Source organism: Ranitomeya imitator, chromosome 2, assembly GCF_032444005.1.
Source record: "Ranitomeya imitator isolate aRanImi1 chromosome 2, aRanImi1.pri, whole genome shotgun sequence".
NCBI lineage: Eukaryota > Metazoa > Chordata > Amphibia > Anura > Dendrobatidae > Ranitomeya > Ranitomeya imitator.
The window spans coordinates 113,807,420-113,821,601 of NC_091283.1; positions in this window are offsets into that span (position 1 = coordinate 113,807,420).

Genomic DNA, 14,182 nt, shown 5'->3' on the forward strand with positions numbered 1-14,182 from the left:
GCTTGCTTATTTATTTTTTCTTGCTTGCTGGAAGCTCTGGGACGCAGAGGGTGTACCTCCGTGCCGTTAGTTCGGTACGGAGGGTCTTTTTGCCCCCTTTGCGTGGTTGTTTGTAGGGTTTTGTGTTGACCGCAAAGTTACCTTTCCTATCCTCGCTCTGTTCAGAAAGTCGGGCCTCACTTTGCTAAATCTATTTCATCTCTACGTTTGTCTTTTCATCTTAACTCACAGTCATTATATGTGGGGGCTGCCTTTTCCTTTGGGGTATTTCTCTGAGGCAAGGTAGGCTTATTTTCTATCTTCAGGCTAGCTAGTTTCTCAGGCTGTGCCGAGTTGCATAGGGAGCGTTAGGCGCAATCCACGGCTGCCTCTAGTGTGGTTGGAGAGGATTAGGGATTGCGGTCAGCAGAGTTCCCACGTCTCAGAGCTAGTTCTATGTTTTTGGGTTATTGTCAGGTCACTGTATGTGCTCTGACTTCTATGTCCATTGTGGTACTGAATTACCTCATCATAACAGTACTGGAGGCCCAGAGTACTAATGATTCTCAATAGAGGGAAAAAAGAAGTTCTGAGACCATTTTTTTTTCTCTGCACTGTGTTTTGCCTTTTTTGTCCCCTAGACATTTGGGTGGTTCAGGACACAGGTGTAGCGATGGACATTAAAGGTCTGTCTTCATGTGTGGATCAGCTCACGGCAAGAGTACAAAAAATTCAAGACTTTGTGGTTCAGAATTCTATATTAGAACCAAGAATTCCTATTCCTGATTTGTTTTTTGGAGATACAACTAAATTTCTGAGTTTCAAAAATAATTGTAAACTATTTCTGGCTTTGAAACCTCGCTCCTCTGGTGACCCAGTTCAACAAGTTAGGATCATTATTTCTGTTTTACGTGGCGACCCTCAGGACTGGGCATTTTCTCTTGCGCCAGGAGATCCTGCATTAAGTAATATTGATGCGTTTTTCCTGGCGCTCGGATTGCTGTACGATGAACCTAATTCAGTGGATCAGGCAGAGAAAAATTTGCTGGCTCTGTGTCAGGCTCAGGATGAGATAGAGGTATATTGTCAGAAATTTAGAAAGTGTTCCGTACTCACTCAATGGAATGAAGGTGCGCTCGCAGCTATTTTCAGAAAGGGTCTCTCTGAAGCCCTTAGGATGTCATGGTGGGATTTCCTATGCCTGCTGGTCTTAATGAGTCTATGTCTTTGGCCATTCAGATCGGTCGACGCTTGCGTGAGCGTAAATCTGTGCACCATTTGGCGGTATTATCTGAGCATAAACCTGAGCCTATGCAGTGCGATAGGACTTTGACCAGAGTTGAACGGCAAGAACACAGACGTCAGAATGGGCTGTGTTTCTACTGTGGTGATTCCACTCATGCTATCTCTGATTGTCCTAAGCGCACTAAGCGGTTTGCTAGGTCTGCCACCATTGGTACGGTACAGTCAAAATTTCTTTTGTCCGTTACCTTGATCTGCTCTTTGTCATCTTATTCTGTCATGGCATTTGTGGATTCAGGCGCTGCCCTGAATTTGATAGACTTGGAGTATGCTAGGCGTTGTGGGTTTTTCTTGGAGCCCTTGCAGTGTCCTATTCCATTGAGAGGAATTGATGCTACGCCTTTGGCCAAGAATAAGCCTCAGTACTGGACCCAGCTGACCATGTGCATGGCTCCTGCACATCAGGAGGTTATTCGCTTTCTGGTGTTGCATAATCTGCATGATGTGGTCGTGTTGGGGTTGCCATGGCTACAAGTCCATAATCCAGTATTAGATTGGAAATCCATGTCTGTGTCCAGCTGGGGTTGTCAGGGGGTACATGGTGATGTCCCATTTCTGTCTATTTCGTCATCCACCCCTTCTGAGGTTCCAGAGTTCTTGTCTGATTACCGGGATGTATTTGATGAGCCCAAGTCCGATACCCTACCTCCGCATAGGGATTGTGATTGTGCTATCGATTTGATTCCTGGTAGTAAATTCCCAAAAGGTCGACTGTTTAATTTATCTGTGCCTGAGCACGCCGCTATGCGGAGTTATGTGAAGGAGTCCTTGGAGAAGGGGCATATTCGCCCGTCATCGTTGCCATTAGGAGCAGGGTTCTTTTTTGTGGCCAAGAAGGATGGTTCGCTGAGACCTTGTATAGATTACCGCCTTCTAAATAAGATCACGGTTAAATTTCAGTACCCCTTGCCGTTGTTATCTGATTTGTTTGCTCGGATTAAGGGGGCTAGTTGGTTCACCAAGATAGATCTTCGTGGTGCGTATAATCTTGTGCGTATTAAGCGAGGCGATGAATGGAAAACTGCATTTAATACGCCCGAGGGCCATTTTGAGTATCTAGTAATGCCATTCGGACTTGCCAATGCTCCATCAGTGTTTCAGTCCTTTATGCATGACATCTTCCGAGAATACCTGGATAAATTCCTGATTGTATACTTGGATGATATTTTGATCTTCTCGGATGATTGGGAGTCTCATGTGAAGCAGGTCAAAACGGTGTTTCAGGTCCTGCGTGCTAATTCTTTGTTTGTGAAGGGATCAAAGTGTCTCTTTGGTGTTCAGAAGGTTTCATTTTTGGGGTTCATTTTTTCCCCTTCTACTATCGAGATGGACCCTGTTAAGGTCCAAGCCATCCATGATTGGACTCAGCCGACATCTCTGAAAAGTCTGCAAAAGTTCCTGGGCTTTGCTAATTTTTATCGTCGCTTCATCTGCAATTTTTCTAGTATTGCTAAACCATTGACCGATTTGACCAAGAAGGGTGCTGATGTGGTCAATTGGTCTTCTGCTGCTGTGGAAGCTTTTCAAGAGTTGAAGCGTCGTTTTTCTTCTGCCCCTGTGTTGTGTCAACCAGATGTTTCGCTTCCATTTCAGGTCGAGGTTGATGCTTCTGAGATTGGAGCAGGGGCTGTTTTGTCGTAGAGAAGTTCTGATTGCTCGGTGATGAAACCATGCGCCTTCTTTTCCAGGAAGTTTTCGCCTGCTGAGCGAAATTATGATGTTGGCAATCGAGAGTTGCTGGCCATGAAGTGGGCATTCGAGGAGTGGCGTCATTGGCTTGAAGGAGCTAAGCATCGCGTGGTGGTCTTGACTGATCATCAGAACTTGACTTATCTCGAGTCTGCCAAGCGGTTGAATCCTAGACAGGCTCGTTGGTCGCTGTTTTTTGCCCGTTTTAACTTTGTGATTTCGTACCTTCCGGGCTCTAAAAATGTGAAGGCGGATGCCCTGTCTAGGAGTTTTGTGCCCGACTCTCCGGGTTTATCTGAGCCGGCGGGTATTCTCAAAGAGGGAGTAATTGTGTCTGCCATCTCCCCTGATTTGCGGCGGGTGCTGCAAAAATTTCAGGCTAATAAACCTGATCGTTGCCCAGCGGAGAAACTGTTTGTCCCTGATAGGTGGACGAATAAAGTTATCTCTGAGGTTCATTGTTCGGTGTTGGCTGGTCATCCTGGAATCTTTGGTACCAGAGAGTTAGTGGCTAGATCCTTTTGGTGGCCATCTCTGTCGCGGGATGTGCGTTCTTTTGTGCAGTCCTGTGGGATTTGTGCTCGGGCTAAGCCCTGCTGTTCTCGTGCCAGTGGGTTGCTTTTGCCCTTGCCGGTCCCGAAGAGGCCTTGGACACATATCTCTATGGATTTTATTTCAGATCTTCCCGTCTCTCAAAAAATGTCAGTCATTTGGGTGGTTTGTGATCGCTTCTCTAAGATGGTCCATTTGGTACCCTTGTCTAAATTACCTTCCTCCTCTGATTTGGTGCCATTGTTCTTCCAGCATGTGGTTCGTTTACATGGCATTCCAGAGAATATCATTTCTGACAGAGGTTCCCAGTTTGTTTTGAGGTTTTGGCGAGCCTTTTGTGCTAGGATGGGCATTGACTTGTCTTTTTCCTCGGCTTTCCATCCTCAGACTAATGGCCAGACCGAACGAACCAATCAGACCTTGGAAACATATCTGAGATGCTTTGTTTCTGCTGATCAGGATGACTGGGTGTCCTTTTTGCCTTTGGCTGAGTTCGCCCTTAATAATCGGGCCAGCTCAGCTACCTTGGTTTCACCGTTTTTCTGCAACTCTGGGTTCCATCCTCGTTTCTCTTCAGGGCAGGTTGAGTCTTCGGACTGTCCTGGTGTGGATACTGTGGTGGACAGGTTGCAGCAGATTTGGACTCATGTAGTGGACAATTTGACCTTGTCCCAGGAGAAGGCTCAACGTTTCGCTAATCGCAGACGCTGTGTGGGTCCCCGACTTCGTGTTGGGGATTTGGTGTGGTTGTCTTCTCGTCATATTCCTATGAAGGTTTCCTCTCCTAAGTTTAAACCTCGTTTCATTGGTCCGTATAGGATGTTAGGACTGGCGGAACGCACCCAGAAAGATGATTTAGATGCGTTCGCAGTCCGAGGTCCACCGTGCAGGTGAAAACCCGCTGCTAGTAAATTGCTGACTATCTGGCGGTACACTAAAGTAACCACACGTGGGTTCAACCTCCCCCAGCGTGAAGGAAGCAATCCTGTTGCGTCACAGGACCGCGGTACCGCACCTAAAGTGCAAGCAAGCAGTCAGCGTACTTAACCCCAACAGGGATTGAAGTCCGATTAGACCCTTGCTGGCACTACACCACAACTGGGTGTGTAAGGAAACTAATTAGAAATATATAAATGCACAGGAGTGCGAGCAATGCCGCACTGTCGGACGCCACCAACCACACAGGCTTGTGTATGGAAAGCGCAAGGCAAGCGCACGGTGCCGTACAGGCGAACACAGCAAGAGGACGCTGTAATGTGTGTATCGTGCAGATGGTTAGTCGGGCGCTAGATAGCTACCAACATCCGCGAGCAGACAACAACTCTAGGGAGGGATATTTAGGAGCTTTCATCCATCAACATACATCCATCTACACACACACATATGTCATTATGAGACAATACTAGCGCATGGCCGTGCGGTCATGCGCAGTTTATATAGTTGCAGCACAGGAAGTGGCTACAGAACTTTTGCCCTTCCAAGACCTGCCAAGAGGACCAATGGAATGTGCCGCAGAGCCTGAGCACCTGACCCTCGATCTCCAACGGGAGATCTTGCCCTGGGCATGCTCAGTATGTGCAGACAAGGACTTAGTCCCAGAGAAGTCCGCTTGCTGCTGACCAGTACTGGCTTTAATGGCAGGAGCTGGAGAAGCAGCAGTAACTCTTAGAACAGAGTGAGATTGAGCAAGACGCTGGGACCGACGTCTTTGCTGAGCAGACTCCACTGCGGCTGGAACAGAATGGGAGACCGCAGCGGAGACGGCCTGAGATTCCCCCTGTGCAGAAGCGGGAACTCAACCTCTAACATTACCCCCCCTCCTTGGGCCTCGCTACGTTCGAAGGCAGCAATAAGCTGCGGAGCCCGAATGTGCTCAGCAGGCTCCCAGGACCTGTCCTCAGGGCCGTAACCCTTCCAGTCCACCAAAAAATATTTTTTGCCACGTACCACCTTGCACCCCAAGATAGCGTTCACCTCGAAATCGTCCATAGACGAACCCGATGTCTCGGCAGATGACTCAGAAAACCGGGACATGTATACGGGCTTAAGGAAAGGTGTCGGTGATACCAAGGCGTGGAGGAAGAGCCAGACGGTAGACTACAGGATTAACCTGTTCGAGGACCTTGTAGGGACCCAAGTAGCGAGGAGCAAATTTAGTGGACTCAACTCGCAGCCTGATGTTACGGGCGGAGAGCCACACCAAGTCGCCAGGAGCAAAGGTCGGAGCGGGGCGCCGATGAGCATCGGCGGAGGACCTCATTCTCTCCTTAGAGGCCCGAATGGCATCCTGAGTGCGGTCCCAAATATCCCGTGCCTCCACAGCCCAGTCTGCCACCCTGGAGTCTGCGGAAGACACGGGCATAGGCACAGGTACCCGTGGATGCGGCGTTGTTCAGCGCAAACTCTGCCCATGATAGCAAGGATGCCCAGTCATCCTGCCTGGCTGAAACAAAATGTCGCAGGTATGTGACCAAGGTCTGATTGGCCCTCTCTACCAACCCATTCGTCTCGGGATGATAAGCGGAAGAGAGATTCAACTCAATACTGAGTAGACGACAAAGCTCTCTCCAGAACCGAGACGCAAACTGGGGACCTCGGTCACTGACAATTTTGTCAGGCATACCATGTAGGCGGAAGATGTGTTTTATGAACAACGCTGCCAAGGCCCGTGCAGAAGGTAACCGTGGTAGCGGCACCAAATGCACCATTTTTGAGAAATGATCGGTGATGACTAGTGTTGAGCATTCCGATACCGCAAGTATCGGGTATCGGCCGATACTTGCGGTATCGGAATTCCGATACCGAGATCCGATACTTTTGTGGTATCGGGTATCGGTATCGGATACATAGAGATGTGTAAAATAAAGAATTAAAATAAAAAATATTGATATATTTACCTCTCCGGCGGCCCCTGGTGAGTCCGCGGGTAACCGGCAGGCTTCGTTGTTCAAAATCAGCGCTTTTAGGACCTGAGAATCACGTCCCGGCTTCTGATTGGTCGCGGGCCGCCCATGTGACCGCCACGCGACCAATCACAAGCCGCGACGTCACCGCAAGCTATTAGCGCGCTCATTTTTGAAAAATGAGCGCGTTAATGACTTTCAAAGACATAGCGGCTTGTGATTGGTCGCGGCCGCGACCAATCACAAGCCGCGACGTCACCGCAAGCTATTAACGTGCTCATTTTTAAAAATGAGCGCGTTAATGGCTTTCAAAGACGTAGCGGCTTGTGATTGGTCGCGTGGCCGCGACCAATCACAAGCCGCGACGTCACCGCAAGCTATTAACGCGCTCATTTTTAAAAATGAGCGCGTTAATGGCTTTCAAAGACGTAGCGGGTTGTGATTGGTCGCGGCCGCGACCAATCACAAGCCGCGACGTCACCGCAAGCTATTAATGCGCTCATTTTTAAAAATGAGCGCGTTAATGGCTTTCAAAGACGTAGCGGCTTGTGATTGGTTGCGTGGCCGCGACCAATCACAAGCCGCGACGTCACCGCAAGCTATTAACGCGCTCATTTTTAAAAATGAGCGCGTTAATGGCTTTCAAAGACGTAGCGGCTTGTGATTGGTCGCGTGGCCGCGACCAATCACAACCCGCTACGTCTTTGAAAGCCATTAACGCGCTCATTTTTAAAAATGAGCGCGTTAATAGCTTGCGGTGACGTCGCGGCTTGTGATTGGTCGCGGCCACGCGACCAATCACAAGCCGCTACATCTTTGAAAGTCATTAACGCGCTCATTTTTCAAAAATGAGCGCGCTAATAGCTTGCGGTGACGTCGCGGCTTGTGATTGGTCGCGTGGCGGTCACATGGGCGGCCCGCGACCAATCAGAAGCCGGGACGTGATTCTCAGGTCCTAAAAGCGCTGATTTTGAACAAAGAAGCCTGCCGGTTACCCGCGCTGAGTTCAGGGGCCGCCGGAGAGGTAAATATATCAATATTTTTTATTTTAATTCTTTATTTTACACATCCCTATGGATCCCAGGGCCTGAAGGAGAGTTTCCTCTCCTTCAGACCCTGGGAACCATGAGAATACCTTCCGATACTTGATGTCCCATTGACTTGTATTGGTATCGGATATCAGTATCGGCGATATCCGATATTTTTCGGGTAACGGCCGATACTATCCGATACCGATACTTTCAAGTATCGGACGGTATCGCTCAACACTAGTGATGACCCAAATGATGGTACAGCCGCGAGATTTGGGTAAACCCACGACAAAGTCCATCCCGACCATCTCCCAGGGCCTATCTGCCACCGGCAAGGGATAGAGCAACCCAGCTGGCCTTTGACGCGGAGATTTATTTTTGGCGCAGGAGACACACGCCAGAATATAATCCCTGACATCCCGGACCATATGCGGCCACCAGTACGTCCTCGCCAGTAGCTCAGATGTCCTTTTTGTCCCAAAGTGTCCACCCACCCTGGACGAATGAGCCCAAGAGAGAACCTCCGGTCGCAAATTAATGGGCACAAAAGTCTTGCCCGGAGGCACAGACTCCAGTGAAACCGGCGCTACGGTTCTCAGGCTCTCAGCAGGGACAATAAGCCGAGGCTCCTCTTCCTCCTCCTCAGTTGACATAAGGGAGCGAGAGAGAGCGTCGGCACGAATATTCTTCTCCCCGGCGAGATAGTGAAGAGTAAAATGGAACCGGGAGAAAAATAAGGACCATCTGGCCTGACGAGAATTCAGCCGCTGGGCTGTGTGTAAATACACCAAATTTTTGTGGTCCGTGAAGACCTGGAAAGGAAACCGTGCACCCTCCAGAAGATGTCTCCACTCCGAAAAGGCCAACTTCATCGCTAGCAACTCCCTATCCCCGATGGAGTAATTTCTCTCCGCTGATGTAAAGGTCTTTGAGAAAAAGAAGCATGGATGCTTCCGACCTTGAGCATCCTTTTGATAGAGGACTGCTCCAGCACCAACGGATGAGGCATCCACCTCCATTAGGAATGGCTTATCAACATCGGGGCGACGTCAGATGGGAGCGCTAGCAAAGTGGGACTTAATAGAAGTGAAGGCCTTGGAGACCTCTTCCGACCACAATTTGGGATTCGCTCCCTTCTTGGTGAGGGCTACCAAGGGAGCTACCAGAGTTGAGAAGTGGGGAATGAACTGGCGGTAATAGTTAATGAACCCCATAAAGCGCTGCACCGCTTTAAGAGAATGGGGCTCTTGCCAGTCCATCACAGCCTGTAGTTTGGCAGGATCCATAGCCAATCCCTGGGCGGAGATGATATAGCCCAGGAAAGGTAAGGACTCCTGCTCAAACATACACTTCTCCAATTTCGCATAGAGAGAGTTTGCCCGTAGGAGGTCGAAGACTCTGCCAACATCTCTCCGGTGGGAGTACATATCTGGAGAAAAGATGAGAATATCATCCAGATAGACTACAACTGAGGTGGAAAGCATATCCCGGAAGATGTCGTTGACAAAGTCTTGGAAAACGGCTGGAGCATTACAGAGGCCGAAGGGCATCACCAGATACTCATAGTGCCCATCTCTGGTGTTAAATGCCGTTTTCCATTCGTCCCCCTCACGGATGCGAATCAGGTTATAAGCACCCCGCAGATCTAATTTAGTAAACACTCTAGCTCCCCGAAGCCTATCGAAGAGCTCGGATATCAAGGGCAAAGGATACTTGTTCTTAACGGTGATAGCGTTAAGACCCCTGTAGTCTATGCATGGACGTAGTTCCCCATTCTTCTTCTGCACGAAGAAGAACCCTGCCCCAGCAGGTGACACTGACTTCCTGATGAACCCTCTTGCCAGATTCTCTTGAATGTACTGAGACATGGCCTCCGTCTCCGGGAGAGATAATGGATAAACTCGACCCCGGGGAGGCTCCGCACCAGGCAAGAGATCGATAGGACAGTCATAGGGGCGATGGGGCGGAAGGGTCTCCGCCGCCTTTTTGGAGAACACGTCTGCATAAGACCAATATTGCTTGGGGAGAGAGGATAGATCTGCGGGTACCTCTGTAGTAGCAACCTGAACGCACTCTCGGTGACACCTACCCCCACATGATTCACCCCATCCCAGAATTCTGCCAGAGGACCACTCGATGTGAGGAGAGTGGTACCGTAACCAAGGTATCCCCAACAGGACCTCATCAATCCCCTCAGGAATGACGAGCAGGGATATAATCTCCTGATGGGATGGTGACATGGACAGAGTAAAAGGGATGGTCTGATGTGTTATCTGTGCGGGGAGTGTCGACCCATTCACCACTCGTACCGTTACTGGTTGAGATAGCATAACCAGGGGTATTGCGTGACGTTGGGCGAAGGCAGAAGACATAAAATTGCCCTCCGCCCCAGAATCCACGCAGAGCTCTACCGAGTGGGAGGATGAGCCAAAAGTAATTGTCCCCTTGAAAGACAATTTGGAGGCAAACGTCGCTGTGTCTAGTGCACCTCCACCTACTACCACTAGACGCTGACGTTTCCTCGACCGCTGATGACATCTGGTGGCAAGATGTCCTGACTGTTGGCATACATGGCAAACCTGGAGTGCACGGGCGGTCCGGGACTTAGATCCCGCTCGTGACACCACCTTAGGTTCATGGGACTCAGGAGCCTGGACTGGAAATTCTAAAGGTTTGGCGAAGGTGGGAGCCAGCCGAAACCTCTGCCTACACTGGGCTCGCTCTAACCTCCGCTCGTGAAAACGGAGGTCAATACGAGTAGATACAGTTATTAATTCCTCCAGTGTGGCGGGAATCTCCCTAGTGGCCAGGGCGTCCTTAACGTGGTCAGCCAGCCCCCTCCAAAATATAGGGATAAGGGCTTTATCCGTCCACTCCCGGTCAGATGCTAGAGTGCGAAAGTGGACGGCAAAAAGGCTGACCAAGGACGAGCCCTGAGTCAATGCCAACAGTTGGAGCGCCGTATCATGGGTGACATGAGGTCCTAAAAAGACCTGTTTCAGAGTGCTCAGGAATAACGGAGCACTCTGCACCACAAGATCGTCACGCTCCCACAGCGGCGTAGCCCACTGCAACGCCCTGTCCGACAATAAGGAAATGATAAAGCCCACCTTAGCCCGCTCTGTAGGGAAACGAGAGGCCAGAAGCTCGAGATGTATTGAGCACTGACTCACGAAACCCCTACAGGACTTACTGTCACCAGAAAATTTCTCTGGTAGCGGGAGGCGAGATAGCGTCGGTACAGGGGCGGCAGTGGACAAGGTAGCTGCAGCCACACTTGCAGCCTGAACAGCGACAGCAGTAACATCCACAGCTGAAGTTGAACGCTCTAGAGCCGCCAACCTTCCCTCCAGCTGCTGGATGTACCGCTGTAAACGCTGATCGTCCGCCATTTACTAGCCAGACCTTGGCGCTAGTATTATGTTAGGACTGGCGGAACGCACCCAGAAAGATGATTTAGATGCGTTCGCAGTCTGAGGTCCACCGTGCAGGTGAAAACCCGCTGCTAGTAAATTGCAGACTATCTGGCGGTACACTAAAGTAACCACACGTGGGTTCAACCTCACCCAGCGTGAAGGAAGCAATCCTGTTGCGTCACAGGACCGCGGTACCGCACCTAAAGTGCGAGCAAGCAGTCAGCGTACTTAACCCCAACAGGGATTGAAGTCCGATTAGACCCTTGCTGGCACTACACCACAACTGGGTGTGTAAGGAAACTAATTAGAAATATATAAATGCACAGGAGTGCGAGCAATGCCGCACTGTCGGACGCCACCAACCACACAGGCTTGTGTATGGAAAGCGCAAGGCAAGCGCACGGCGCCGTACAGGCGAACACAGCAAGAGGACGCTGTAATGTGTGTATCGTGCAGATGGTTAGTCGGGCGCTAGATAGCTACCAACATCCGCGAGCAGACAACAACTCTAGGGAGGGATATTTAGGAGCTTTCATCCATCGACATACATCCATCTACACACACACATATATCATTATGAGACAATACTAGCGCATGGCCGTGCGGTCATGCGCAGTTTATATAGTTGCAGCACAGGAAGTGGCTACAGAACTTTTGCCCTTCCAAGACCTGCCAAGAGGACTAATGGAATGTGCCGCAGAGCCTGAGCACCTGACCCTCGATCTCCAACGGGAGATCTTGCCCTGGGCATGCTCAGTATGTGCAGACAAGGACTTAGTCCCAGAGAAGTCCGCTTGCTGCTGACCAGTACTGGCTTTAATGGCAGGAGCTGGAGAAGCAGCAGTAACTCTTAGAACAGAGTGAGATTGAGCAAGACGCTGGGACCGACGTCTTTGCTGAGCAGACTCCACTGCGGCTGGAACAGAATGGGAGACCGCAGCGGAGACGGCCTGAGATTCCCCCTGTGCAGAAGCGGGAACTTGACCTCTAACATAGGATTTCTGAGGTTCTTAATCCTGTGTCTTTTCGTCTGACCCTTCCAGATTCTTTTTCCATTCATAACGTATTCCTTAGGTCATTGTTGCGGAGATACGTGGCACCTATGGTTTCATCTGTTGATCCTCCTGCCCCGGTTTTGGTGGAGGGGGAGTTGGAGTATATTGTGGAGAAGATTTTGGATTCTTGTGTTTCAAGACGGAAACTCCAGTATCTGGTTAAGTGGAAGGGTTATGCTCAGGAAGATAATTCCTGGGTCTTTGCCTCTGATGTCCATGCTCCCGATCTTGTTCGTGCCTTTCATATGGCTCATCCTGGTCGTCCTGGGGGCTCTGGTGAGGGTTCGGTGACCCCTCCTCAAGGGGGGGGTACTGTTGTGAATTCTGTGGCAGAGCTCCCTCCTGTGGTCACAAGTGGTACTTCGGCTGATTCTCTCTATGAGCTTCCGTTGGTGGAGGAGAGTGGTACTGCGGCTTCTGAGTTTCCTTCCTCAGGTGATGTGGTGAAGTCGTTAGGTGCTGCTCTATTTAACTCCACCTAGTGCTTTGATCCTGGCCTCCAGGCAATGTTCTAGTTTTGGACCTGTTTCCTCCTGGATCGTTCCTGTGGCCTGCTGCTCTGCATAGCTAAGTTCCGCTTTTGTTATTTTGTTTGCTGTTTTTTCTGTCCAGCTTGCTTATTTGTTTTTTCTTGCTTGCTGGAAGCTCTGGGACGCAGAGGGTGTACCTCCGTGCCGTTAGTTCGGTACGGAGGGTCTTTTTGCCCCCTTTGCGTGGTTGTTTGTAGGGTTTTGTGTTGACCGCAAAGTTACCTTTCCTATCCTCGCTCTGTTCAGAAAGTCGGGCCTCACTTTGCTAAATCTATTTCATCTCTATGTTTGTCTTTTCATCTTAACTCACAGTCATTATATGTGGGGGCTGCCTTTTCCTTTGGGGTATTTCTCTGAGGCAAGGTAGGCTTATTTTCTATCTTCAGGCTAGCTAGTTTCTCAGGCTGTGCCGAGGTGCATAGGGAGCGTTAGGCGCAATCCACGGCTGCCTCTAGTGTGGTTGGAGAGGATTAGGGATTGCGGTCAGCAGAGTTCCCACGTCTCAGAGCTCGTTCTATGTTTTTGGGTTATTGTCAGGTCACTGTATGTGCTCTGACTTCTATGTCCATTGTGGTACTGAATTACCTCATCATAACAACCAACCAGACTCTGGTGACATATTTACGACATTTTGTCTCTGCTAGGCAGGATGACTGGGCATCTTTGCTACCTTGGGCCGAATTTGCTTTGAACAACGCCGTAGCCGATTCCACTGGTCAAACTCCCTTTCTCCTTAATTACGGCCAGCATCCGCGTGTCCCTGTGCCCATGCCCGTGACATCCACCGATTTAAGGGTGGCAGACTGGGCGGTGGAGGCACGTGACATCTGGGACCGCACACAGGATGCCATCCGGGCCTCCAAGGAGAGAATGAGGGTTTCGGCTGATACACACCGGCGCCCCGCTCCGGTCTTTGCTCCTGGCGACTTAGTGTGGCTCTCTGCCCGTAACATCAGGCTGCAAGTTGAGTCCACTAAATTTGCTCCTCGCTACATTGGCCCATTTAAGGTTCTGGAACAGGTCAACCCTGTGGTCTACCGTTTGGCTATTCCTCCACGCCTTGGTATCACCGATACTTTTCACGTTTCCCTCTTAAAGCCCGTTCATTTGTCCCGGTTTTCTGAGTCATCTGCTGGGACATCGGGTTCATCCACGAATGAGTTTGAGGTGAATGCTATTGTGGGGTGCAAGGTGGTACGTGGCAAGAAATTTTATCTGGTGGACTGGAAGGGTCACGGCCCAGAGGATAGAACCTGGGAGCCTGTAGAGCACATTCGGGCTCCGCTGCTTATTGCAGCTTTTGAGCGTAGAGAGGCTCAAGGACGGGGGGGGCCCTAGGAGGGGGGGTAATGTTAGGAGTCGAGTTTCCTCTGCTGCACAGGGGGAATCTCGATCCATGTCTGCTGCGGTCTCCCATTCTGCTTCGGCCGCAGTGGGCTCTGCTCAGCGGAGGCATCGCTCCCAGCGTCTTGCTGGGACTGATTCTGTGCAGAGGGTTATTGCTGCCTTTTCTGGCTCTCCTGTTGTACCCTGCACTGATCTGCGGCGAGCGGGCTTCTCTGGGACTAAGTCCTTATTTGCACACACTGAGCATGCCCAGGGCAAGATCTCCCATTGGAGATCGAGAGTCACATGCTCAGGCACTGCAGCACATCCCATTGGTCCTCTTGGCAGGTCCTGAAAGGGCAAAACTTCTGTAGCTGCTTCCTGTGCTGCAACTATATA